Here is a 12,448-nt window from a genome sequence, read left to right on the forward strand (position 1 = left end):
CGATTGGAGATGTTTGATATGGGTCTGGAAGGAGAGTTTAGAGTCTAGCCAGACACCTAGGTACTTATAGATTAGCATTGACCCTGGATGATTTTGTGTGTTGCTCTGAATGGGAGTCTGTTGGATGACTGGTATGGTGTCATATATACTGCAAGTATATTGTATGTTTCAGATATTCAATCAAATAAAAACAAATTTTTAAAAAATCTATTATAGTATTGCAGAAAATTGGCTTAAAATGCAAACGCTCATTGCCACGCCCACCACCTAAGCACATTTTTGATCCAAAAAAACACGTTCCGTGCCAGAAGAGACACTGTGGTATAGTTCCTCCTCTGGTCAATGACAGTTTCAATCCCTGTCTAGCCTCTCCGAGAAGGGGGCTCTCAGAGCACTAACAAACTGAGGCTGGCACTACAGACACTAGAGGAGAGTGACAGTGGAAGGAAAGAGTAGTTGTTTGACCTTGGGCTTGCTGAGATGCTAACGAAGGGCTGAGACAGACAGGGCAGTCCAGCCGAGCCGACGGGGAAGGAAAAGGAGGAGGCTGGTGTTGGCCTCTGGGGGTAATGGAAAGAGACTCTTTGAGGAGCCCAAATTTAGCGTTTGTTCATCAGGTCGGCTGAGCCTTTGATGAATTGCCCAAACACAGCCAAAGCTTTCCAGTCAAACTTCCCCCTAGCCCCTGCTCTACAAACACAGGACAGGGCAGCTCCTCTCCTCCCCGGCCTCTGATGGGAAGGAAGAGGGGTGGGGGGATGTCTGTCAAAATCCAGCCTCCGATGGCTACCTTTTGGGACGGGGATGTCAAATTTCTCTGGGACCCTCTGATTCAACGGTTGGTATGTCACACAGTGCCGGACAGAGAGAGGAAAAATCACGACGCTACATTTTCTGTGGCAAAACAGTCTAGGTGTGAGATCACACACCACTGACATAATACTGTCATTCAGAAATACTGGGAGAGCACAAAATGAATGGAATTATGGATAATAAGGTACACACATTATCCAAAAATAATCATGTAAAAAAAGATGCTTTAGGAGAGGAGACATGAACAGGAACCTCTCCCAACTCTCACCGACATGCATTCTTCAACGTCACCACCTGACTTATTTCAGTGGGGTTTTCAACACAGGCTTTACAAAGCCAATGCTGGACGTGGGTCCAACGTACTGCGACACAAACCTCTTGGTTCCTGTCCCTCTCACCATCGTGAGACGTGTCCAAGAACTCTTGGCAGGCATGGCATCAGCCCGGTCTCTGTGCCAACATAAATGGAATGACTTCATCCTGTGTCATCTCACTCAGCGGCCCAAGGACAAGCAGACTTTCTGACGGGGTTGGGGTGAATTCGCCTCACTAATGAGACTCTGGTTTGGGAGGGCTAGAGTGTGTGTGTATGTGTATTAGCCTTACTAATGGGTCTCTCTCTTTTTAGGAGGGTTGGGGCAGAGTTGGCATTTGGACTCTGTCATGCTCCCTACGGAGGGGGTAAACCACTGAGACGGGGCTTAGGCCTCCGCAGCTGCTCCTCCAGAACAGAAAAAAAACAGAAAAGTGTTGACATTTTAACACAATACGATTTTCACATCTCTCTTCCTTTCCCACCTCATTCTCTTTTTGGTTTTTACATGGTAAGTGCAGGCCCAGTTATTAGATCTGTTCACAGCTAAGTAATACTACTCTATACACCTCAAGACCAGTACAGAACAGTGCATTAACCTTTCCCAGAATGACTGAGTAATGGCATTCAGCTAGCTATTGGCAGCTAACCAGCTATACGTTGTTATGAGGGTTTAGTAAAGAATGGCAGCCAATGTAAAAAGCTGGTCTTGGACTGGTGTAATTTACAGGCACTCTAAGACAGTTCTGTGCACTTTATGATTGGTTAAAAGGCACAAGAGGTTATTTACCATTCTTGCCAAAATAAGCAATTTCAGGGCTCCCGAGTGGCACAGCGGTCTAAGGCGCAGCATCTCAGTGCAACAGTCCCTGGTTCGAATCCAGGCTGTATCACATTCAGCTGTGATTGGGAGTCCCAAAGGGCGGCGCACAATTGGCCCAGCATCGTCCGGGTTTGGCCGGGGTAGGCTGTCATTGTAAATAAGAATTTGTTCTTAAGTGACTAGTTAAATAAAGGTTAAATAAAAATTAAAACAAATACACATCTAATTAAGTGGTTCCAAATAAAAATCACTTCAGCCCTGTAGGCACAACACTTCTCTCTCTTTAAGGCTTATCCCTGCCATATGTAGAGAATGGCTAGGGACGCAAGTTGGATGGAGCAAACCTTTCAAATTCTTCCCCTTACAATCTTAAGACCAAACAACAAAATGACTGTAGAAAAGTTAGGCCCATCGAGTTCTCCTGTACCAGACTGGATAGATTGTGAGTTCTCAGAGTGATTTCTGTGGTGAGGGGTGCATTTATCAATGTAAGGCAAAATGTGTGTGTGTGTGTGTGTGCGTGTGTGTATCAGGTGCGCAGGTGCTGGGTGTCGCGCTGAGTACCAGCAGAGGGAGAGAGACATGGGAACGCAGCACTGACATGTAGACTGTAAATACTCACATGTGTGTACTCCTGTCTGTCACATTCACATGTGGCCCTGATACTGCGGGTGTGGAGGATGGGGTGTGTGTGTCTTTTCACTGTGATAGAAGAGGTGCACTGGGGGAAGGGGGGCAGTGTGGGGAAAGGGGGGGCTAATCTCAAAGTCCCTATCCGTAAAGTAAAAACAAATAATACTAAAAGAATCACTCAAAAAGAATGGCTGTGGAACTTTCTGACAGCCGATCCACTTAACACATTTGAAACGTTGCTGCCCCGGGCCCCAAAACCAATAACAAATCGTACATCAAAAGGACACTGATACTGTACCAGGAGCCGAGGAGAAAGAGGCTTGAGAGCTACAGGTGTCTCCTCACAACTCCCTCTGTTTGTATAGAATGCCCCGGCCCATCCATCCACCCACTTCACAGCATCAGGGTACGGAGCAGACATGGACATATGAGGGTATGTTTGTGTATGTATATGCATACTTATAGGGGTGAAGGTCTGTTTGTCATTTTCATTTTACATGAGAAAACAAGCTGTTATTATTATTATTAAAAGGGTGGATACAGCTTTTTGGCGTCTCCACCAACAATATATAATATCTTCAAAATTAAAACTGGAAAGCCGTCCAGTTCCTAGTCAGACCTGACTTTATTAGCTGTTATGTGCATAAATATTTATAAACAGTGAAATATGACAGTAAAATGGATGGAGCAGGAAAAATTCCTCGCCCAGAGAAAATTATGGGGCCCTACTACAGAACCTGGATTAAACTCCTGCCCATTAAAAGAAGTGGGAAAATTATAGTGACAGGATTATTGAATTACATCATGCTTTGGGTCAACATGCCTCCCCCAAAAGGCATTGGAAATGCTTTTTTTCCTTTCATAAACGCATATGCAATACCCCCCCCGGGTTTGTGTCACATGTACGTACACACTCACACACACACCAAGGCTACACATCCATAATCAAGCAGGGAGAGTGTTAAGGAACAAGTGAATGAGAGTGGCTCATAAACCACTGGCTGGCTGGCTGGCACAGCCGTGGACATGCACCCACTTAGCTCCATACTCAGCCCATTAGTCTGCTAGAGCAGCATGACCAACAACACAGCTTTAACTGGACTAATTACAACACACCAATTAAAAACCCTACACAGAGACAGATTGCCAGCCTGTTATTTTCCATATTCATCCTGTCTGTTTGTTTGTTCCATTCGTTTCCCTTTGAAGTGTTGATTCCTACTCATGCTTATGAATTCTAACAAAGAAATTGCTTGTTTGGAGAGGAGTGTTGGAGGATTCTAGCCAGTGATGACTGGTCTTTGTCCTCTGTTCCATGATGCAATCCATCATTAACAACCTAACATTAACGTTCAGTGATGCAATTATATACACTGAGTGTACAAACATTAAGAACACCTGCTCTTTCCACGACATAGACTGACCAGGTGAATCCAGGTGAAAGCTATGATCTCTTATTGATGTCACTTGTTAAATCCACTTCAATCAGTGTAAAGACAGTTTAAAGAAGATTTTTTTAAGCCTTGAGAAATGGATTATGTATGAGTGCCATTCAGAGGGTGAATGGGCAAGACAAAAGATTGAACGGGGTTATGGTGGTAGGTGCCAGGCGCCCTGGTTTGTGTCAAGAACTACAACGCTGCAGGGTTTTTCATGCTCAACAGATTCCCTGTGTGTATCAAGAATGGTCCACCACCCAAAGGACATCCAGCCAACTTAACACAACTGTGGGAAGCTTTGCAGTCAACATGGGCCAGCATCCCTGTGGGGGTGGGGTGCGGGGGTGTTCTTAATTGTTGCTAGAGTTTCTTTTAACTGCCATCTACACCATGGCAAAATGTCCCTTCTACTTTCCCCCCACTATGTGTCAGTGGTAGAAGTAAGCTGTCCCAGTGTTGAGAGAGGCTCAGTGACCCTGGACTGGGCTTTCTCTACCTCTCTCTGCAGTGGCAGCCAGTGAGCACTAAGCCGTAACGTAATGATTCTCGGAGTGGAAACGGTTGGAATGAGGGGTCAGGCCCATTCACCCCGGCACAATGCGTTTTGTTGAAGAACCTCACACCTTTGGAGGAGTAATAATGGCAGTAAATTATGAGGATTTAGGAGTTACAGTAAACCACTGTGTTAATCTGAATTATAGGGCCCCATGCTTGCTCCCTCTCTTCCTGGCCAGGGTACAACCTTCGCACACTAAGCCCTACGCCGCCCGCAGTCTTCTGGGCTGTTCATGTCAGTCACACTGATGGCGCATGGGAGACAAAGACCTGCTTTAAGGCCTTTCCAATGGAACCCGGCTGAAGCCTAAAGACAGCGTAACCCCCATTTTCATTGTTGGCATTAATTGTGATGTAGGCCTAGTGTACAAGGGTTTACAACTTAACAACTAATCTATCATAGGAGAGAAGGGGGGGATAAAGGACATCCAGAGTAGAGGTCGACCGATTATTATTTTCCAACGCCGATAACAATACCGATTATTGGAGGACCAAAAATAGCCGATACCGGCGGATTTAAAAAAAATGTATTTGTAATAATGACAATTACAACAATACTGAATGAACACTTATTTTAACTTAATATAATACATCAATAAAATCAATTTAGCCTCAAATAAAATGAAACATGTTCAATTTGGTTTAAATAATGCAAAAACAAAGTGCTGGAGAAGAAAGTAAAAGTGCAATATGTGCCATGTAAAAAAGCTAACGTTTAAGTTCCTTGCTCAAAACATGAGAACATATGAAAGATGGTGGTTCCTTTTAACAGGAGTCTTCAATATTCCTAAGTAAGAAGTTTTAGGTTGTAGTTGTTATAGGAATTATAGGACTATTTCTCTGTATACGATTTGTATTTCATATACCTTTGACTATTGGATGTTCTTATAGGCACTTTAGTATTGCCAGTGTAACAGTATAGCTTCCGTCCCTCACCTCGACCCTACCTGGGCTCGAACCAGGAACACATCGACAACAGCCACCCTCGAAGCAGCGTTACCCATCGCTCCACAAGTCTCAGAGCGAGTGACGTTTGACACGCTATTAGCGCGCACCCCGCTAACTAGCTAGCTATTTCACATCGGTTACACCAGCCTAATCTCGGGAGTTGATAGGCTTGAAGTCATAAACAGCTCAATGCTTGAAGCACAGGGACGAGCTGCTGGCAAAAACGCACTAAAGTGCTGTTTGAATGAATGCTTACGAGCCTGCTGGTGCCTACCATTGCTCAGTCAGACTGCTCTATCAAATCATAGACTTAATTATAACATAATAACACACAGAAATACGAGCCTTAGGTCATGAATATGGTCGAATACGGAAACTATCATCTCGAAAACAAGACATTTATTCGTTCAGTGAAATACGGAACCGTTCCGTATTTTATCTAACAGGTGGCATCCATAAGTATAAATATTCCTGTTACATTGCACAACCTTCAATGTTATGTCATAATTAAGTGAAATTCTGGCAAATTAGGCGGCCCAAACTGTTGCATATACCCTGACTCGGCGTGCAATGAACGCAAGAGAAGTGACACAATTTCACCTGGTTAAAATTGCCTGCTAACCTGGATTTCTTTTAGCAAAATATGCAGGTATAAAAATATATACTTCTGTGTATTGATTTTAAGAAAGGCATTGGTGTTTATGGTTAGGTATATTCGTGCAACGATTGTGCTTTTTTCGCAAATGCGCTTTTGTTAAATCATCCCCCTTTGGCAAAGTTGGTTGTCTTTGTTAGGAAGAAATAGTCTTCACAGAGTTCGCAACGAGCCAGGTTAAAAAATATATACTTGTGCATTGATTTTAAGAAAGGCATTGGTGTTTATGGTTAGGGACACATTGGAGCAACGACAGTCCTTTTTCGCGAATACGTACCGCATCGATTATATGCAACGCAGGACACGCTAGATAAACTAGTAATATCAACCATGTGTTGTTTTTTATAAGATAAGTTTAATGCTAGCTAGCAACTTACCTTGGCTTCTTACTGCATTCGCGTAACAGGTAGTCTCCTCGTGGAGTGCAATGTAATCAGGTGGTTAGAGCGTTGGACTAGTTAACTGTAAGGTTGCAAGATTGAATCCCCGAGCTGACAAGGTAAAAATCTATCATTCTGCCCTGAAGCCAGTTAACCCACCGTTCCTAGGCAGTCATTGAAAATAAGAATGTGTTCTTAACTGACTTGCCTAGTTAAATAAAGATTAAATAAAGCTGTAAATTTTTTTTTTTTTTAAGATTTCCGATTGTTATGAGAACTTGAAATCGGCCCTAATTAATCGGCCATTCCGATTAATCGGTCGACCTCTAATCCAGAGTGTGTCTAAAGGAAGGCTGGTAACTTTACTTTTTAAAAAGATAAATACAAACACACACAGAGACACACACACAGAGAGACACAGACAGTGTTAGAATGTCAAAGAGGGGGGTAAAAGAACAGCAGAAAGAAAGATGTGCCATAATGGAGTTCTCCAAACAGAGGAGAGAGAGCGCTGACAGAAAGGATGTCTGATCGCTCAAACAGTGTGAAAGATCTTAAATATATATTTAGACAGAAAGTCCCCTTCGTGGCTGCTGTGGGTTCTGGTGAAAACCTCGCCCTATAAATGAGACTTCTGCTTGAGAGATTCCTTCCCCCAAAAAACCCTCCTCCAGAAATAGCCAACTTGTCCCCTCCTCTGCCATGAGTTCTGGTGAAAGTCTCATTCTCTCTCTGGGCCAGCCATTGTTGTGCAGCCTGCTAAATATTTACTTTTCCCAGCTTTCAGAGAGGAGGATGAGAATGTCCCTTTGTACTGGAGGGGTCAGAGACACAGAGCTGGTCCTTCCTGGCACCCAACACCAGAACCAGGCATCTTCTAACTTCAATTACCCCATTAAAACCAGAGGCACAGGCTCTCTGACAGACAGACAGACAGAGAGAGACAGACAGACAGAGAGAGACAGTGAGAGACAGAGAGAGACAGAGAGAGACAGAGAGAGACATAGAGAGACAGACAGAGACAGACAGAGACAGACAGAGACAGACAGAGACAGACAGAGACAGACAGTGACAGACAGAGACAGACAGAGACAGACAGAGACAGACAGTGACAGACAGAGACATAGAGAGACAGACAGAGACAGACAGAGACAGACAGAGACAGACAGACAGAGACAGAGACAGACAGAGACAGACAGAGACAGACAGAGACAGACAGACAGACAGACAGAGAGAGACAGACAGACAGAGAGAGACAGTGAGAGACAGAGAGAGACAGAGAGAGACAGAGAGAGACAGACAGAGACAGACAGAGACAGACAGAGACAGACAGAGACAGAGACAGACAGAGACAGACAGAGACTGACAGAGACAGAGAGACAGACAGTGACAGAGAGACAGAGAGACAGAGAGACAGACAGACAGAGAGAGAGAGAGAGAGAGAGAGAGAGAGAGGGGAACCCCTTTCAGAGTTGTTTATATGGGACCACCAGCAGAACTGCCAACACAATAGACCAAAGATGAGACAAAACAACAGCCAAAATGAATTATAGGGAAGAGTGCTGCCCTAGCTATGAATAGCCTACATCTGCCCTTTGATGAAACCTCTAGGACGGCGAGGAACCCAATAAGGGAAAAGAAAACTCCAATCAGAGTGACCGACCGGGAGTTTCAGAGTTCGGGCATCCGTTACTGAACAAATATACTCACTACACCGCCTATGCTGGAGTCAGCGGTGAGGTGTCCAACACAGATGGGATCACTGCCAGAAATAAGCTGTGACTGAGCATTAGGTGAAAAATCTCCTGCTAGGGTTGAATCATTCATGAAGCGGGTAGAGAGGTTGTATGCTTTGTGGGTTTGAACATGTCAAAGCAGAGAGGAGCAGCTCTGGCAGCATGTTGTGGGCCATCTGGTATCTAGACTATCAGTTTACCTCAGGGCTCCATTTGTCTGAAACATCCAAGGCCCTTCATGAAGGTCACACATGACTCAATTTACTCAAAGTCATCTTGCCGACTAACAATTGGCAACTATCTCATACTTTCTCAACACATTCATCAACAAGCTCATCGAGATAGTTGCCAATTGTGTATCAAAATCAACAGATTTTAAAAACTTTAAGCAGCCTAGTATATCTTCCTTCCAAGCTGCCACAAATGGGCACAAACAAACTGCTCAAAAGTTCCAGTGTTTCCCCTTGGAGTTCACTGTTTTAAAGCAAATTCTCTGCAATTCTACACATTTTGCAAAGGATTATGCTGGATTCTTATGCTATGAGTGAATCAAACACTATAACAAAATCATGACATTTTAGGAATTTACAGATTCTCCTTGACTGTCTAGTTTCTATTTTAATGATTGTTAGTTCTCAAAGATTATCTTAACTTTTTACATAGTTTACATCTGGTTTTAGTCATTTAAGTTTACACTGAAAACATTTTACCATCACAGAAATTATTATATAAAATACATAGAAAAAACACTTTTTTTTGAGTGGCGGCAGCGATTTAGCAGTGGCGGCCCGCCGCTGTTAATTGAATATAAGGAAAACACTGAGCTCGTTACGAAAAAGATACTTCAGCGCTGGCATCAAAAGTGCTTGAGGGCCCAGTACTGTAGATAAAGATTTCAACCCCTTCATAAGCTAATAAACCAGGGTATTACCTGAGGCCTTAGATGATGGAGCAGTTTACAATGCTAAATGATCAAAGCTGCTCCTCGCTGTGACTGCGGCCGTGCCAGAATGTTGCACTTTATAATCAGTGCCTTTCTTCGCAGTCAGACGAGACGGTCAACACAGCTGCTAGGTTCCCTCGCAGGCAGCAGCCATATTTTTACTTAGCTAGCTGCACTGCAACCCCCACCTACGTACACCCCCACCTCCAACCCCTTAACCCCCATCCCATTCCCTCCAGCTTTGTCTTGGGTACATAAGTGGGCCTTATTAAGAGCAGAATCATTGCAGCTGTGCAGGAAAGGTGTAGAGCATGCAGCTTTGCTCTGAATCAACACCAGACTCTGACATTTTCAAAACAAGCACACATAGCAGACCCAGCTGTTCCATTCTGCTCCTCTCCACCTTTCATACACGCACAGATATTGGACCGCAACACGCAACACTGCGTGGTCTTCATGGTCTTCAACATGAACTTGGGAAACCCTCTCGCAAAATGTAACAGTTGTGGGCTTTTTGACATGGCTCTGGAGGTGGTTCAGTGGTTCAGCAGGGCTGCCTGCATGAGCTGCAGGTAAACATGTTCACCTTGTGCTTCTCACTGACCCAGTTGTAGCAAGAGCAGGAAAAAAAAAACTTTGTTTGACTTTTACTGACAGCTTGTCTGGGCACGCCAGACAGAGAGGAATGGGAAAGGGGGAGAGGGTACAATGGAAAGCAGAGTGTATTCACTGTGAAAAACATACTCAGTATCTGATTACATTAAAGTTGGAATCTTTATTATCCAACAGCTCTTTGAAGACAAAGTACTGGTAACTATTAGTTAATGCAAGTTTGTTTATTTTAACTAATGGATTGGTCACTTTTAAAAGTAACTGAAATGTCAAGAAAGAAAATACTGCGTATGTACTTGATTCCGAGGATTTAGACCTGTATCTGTTTATCAGTCAAACATGCATAGTGTTGCAAAGGCAAATGTTTTGCTTCATGTATAAGAGGAAAGAGAAAGATGTAGTAAAATACCTTACCAGGGGAAAGATATTGTCCAACCTAGTGATGCTGTTCATGAATTCAGATTGGAAAGAGCTTCCCAATGGGTAAGCTGTAAGAGAGACAAAAAGACCAAATTAACCCCCACAGAACAGTTTTTTCTTCCGTTGGGAAATGTGAGGGTCTCTAAGCAAAACTTAATGGAAGTTTCACTCTGGCAATCTCATCATGATGGAGTAACTGGCTCTCAATGGTGATATACTGTACTTCTTCCTTTTTAAACTTGATGGCACAGCATGTTTTATGGCTCCCCAAACAAAGCCAACACTGAGCTGAGCCAGTGTATGCAGCAGACATTACAAAGAAGAACAACCAGAAAGCATGCATGAACTTCATCAGTCCCATATAAAATACCTTTCCAACAAACAAAAAAACATCCTACCTCGACAATTCCAAAGAATTGTGATAGAAACGTTTTAAATCTACCTCACACAGCCTACCTACTCAACAGAAAAAGAAAACTCCCAACAAAACATCCCAAAAAATACTGATTCAAAACAACTCCCAACTCACAGGCCTGAAAAACCACCAGTGAGGAAAATCACTTTAATTGGAGGAGAAAGGGAAAGGAGAACGTGACATGTTTCCTGGGGGTTTCAAAAGAGCCTCTCCTCAGGACGCTCTCAAGCTAATAGCTGCTCCCCGCCTCAACCACCTTGACCCCCAAGAGGAGGGGTAACAGCAGTCCTGCCACTCTCGCCCCGTTAATAAGGTCACGGAGGTCACGTGAAGATTATAGACACTGGCAGCAGCAGGGCTGTGGAGCCTCTTTCAAAACAGCCTGCCCACTGATCAGCTTTCCATCCAACCAACGCTCTACCAAGAGGGGTTTGGAGGGAGGAAGGGGGAGGAGAGGAAGCTATTCCTCCCCCTCCCTCCCTTAACGATGATGCCAACAACTATGTGCCTGGGAAAGAGAGGTCCTGGTGCCAGAGGTCCTGGTGCCACTGACTGAACAGAGGGCTATTGAAAGCCAACATGTGGTCCACATCACCAATTACCAAGGTGTGCTGAGATAGCCACAAGAAGATCAAGAGAACTGTAGCAAGTGAAGAAGGGAAATGTGGACAGATTAGTTTTTTGGGGTAAATTGGTGTAAAAACTTTAGGTAACAGGGACATTACCATAATGGACATAAATGTGCAGTCTTCAAGATCCTCAAATTGTTTGACATTCCTTCAATATAAATTCAAGATTTTAATGACTTGACTCATTTTCTAAACAACTTAATTCACACAGTAGACCTAACAGTTCAAAACCTGAACTTCTCTCTGACATATGCCTACGTCTACATTCACCACAATTCTACATCAATTAAAGCTTCAATATGTCACTTTTTGGGGCAACCTGACCAAATTCACATAGAAAAGTGTTTTATAGATCTGTCATTCTCATTTAAAACAAGGCTATGTGCACTATTTCTATGCTTCCCATTCTCAAGTTCCGTTTTTTGCGTCTTTTACAGTGGTTTAGATGGTACAATGATTCTCTACACCAGTGGTTCCCAAACCTTTCATAGTCCCGTACCCCTTCAAACATTCAACCTCCAGCTGCGTACCCCTCTCTAGCACAGGGTCAGCGCACTCTCAAATGTTGTTTTTTGCCATCATTGTAAGCCTGCCACACACACACTATACGATACATTTATTAAACATTAGAATGAGTGAGAGTTTTTGTCACAACCCGGCTCGTGGGAAGTGACAAAGAGCTCTTATAGGACCAGGGCACAAATAATAATAATGTATCATTTTGCTCTTTATTTAACAATCTTACATATAAAACCTTCTTTTTTAATCAAACATTTTTTTTTAAATCACCAGAGGTTAATGAGAAGGGTGTGCTTGAAAGGATGCACAGACCTCTGCAATGTTGGTTTGTATTGGAGAGAGTCTCAGTCATAAATAATTTTCCACACACAGTCTGTGCATTTATTTTTGTGTTCATTCTAGTGAGGCCCGAGAATCCACTCTCACCTACACTACTGTTAAAAAGTTTGAGGTCACTTAGAAATGTCCTTGTTTTTTTTTTTAAATCACTTTTTTGTCCATTAAAATAACATCAAATTGATCAGAAATACAGTGTAGACATTGTTAACGTTGTAAATGACTACTGTAGCTGGAAACAGCTGATTTTTGACGGAATATCTAGATAGGCCCATTATC

This window comes from Oncorhynchus mykiss, chromosome 4 (genome assembly GCF_057628025.1).
Source record: "Oncorhynchus mykiss isolate SJ-2025 chromosome 4, ASM5762802v1, whole genome shotgun sequence".
Classification (NCBI taxonomy): Eukaryota; Metazoa; Chordata; class Actinopteri; order Salmoniformes; family Salmonidae; genus Oncorhynchus; species Oncorhynchus mykiss.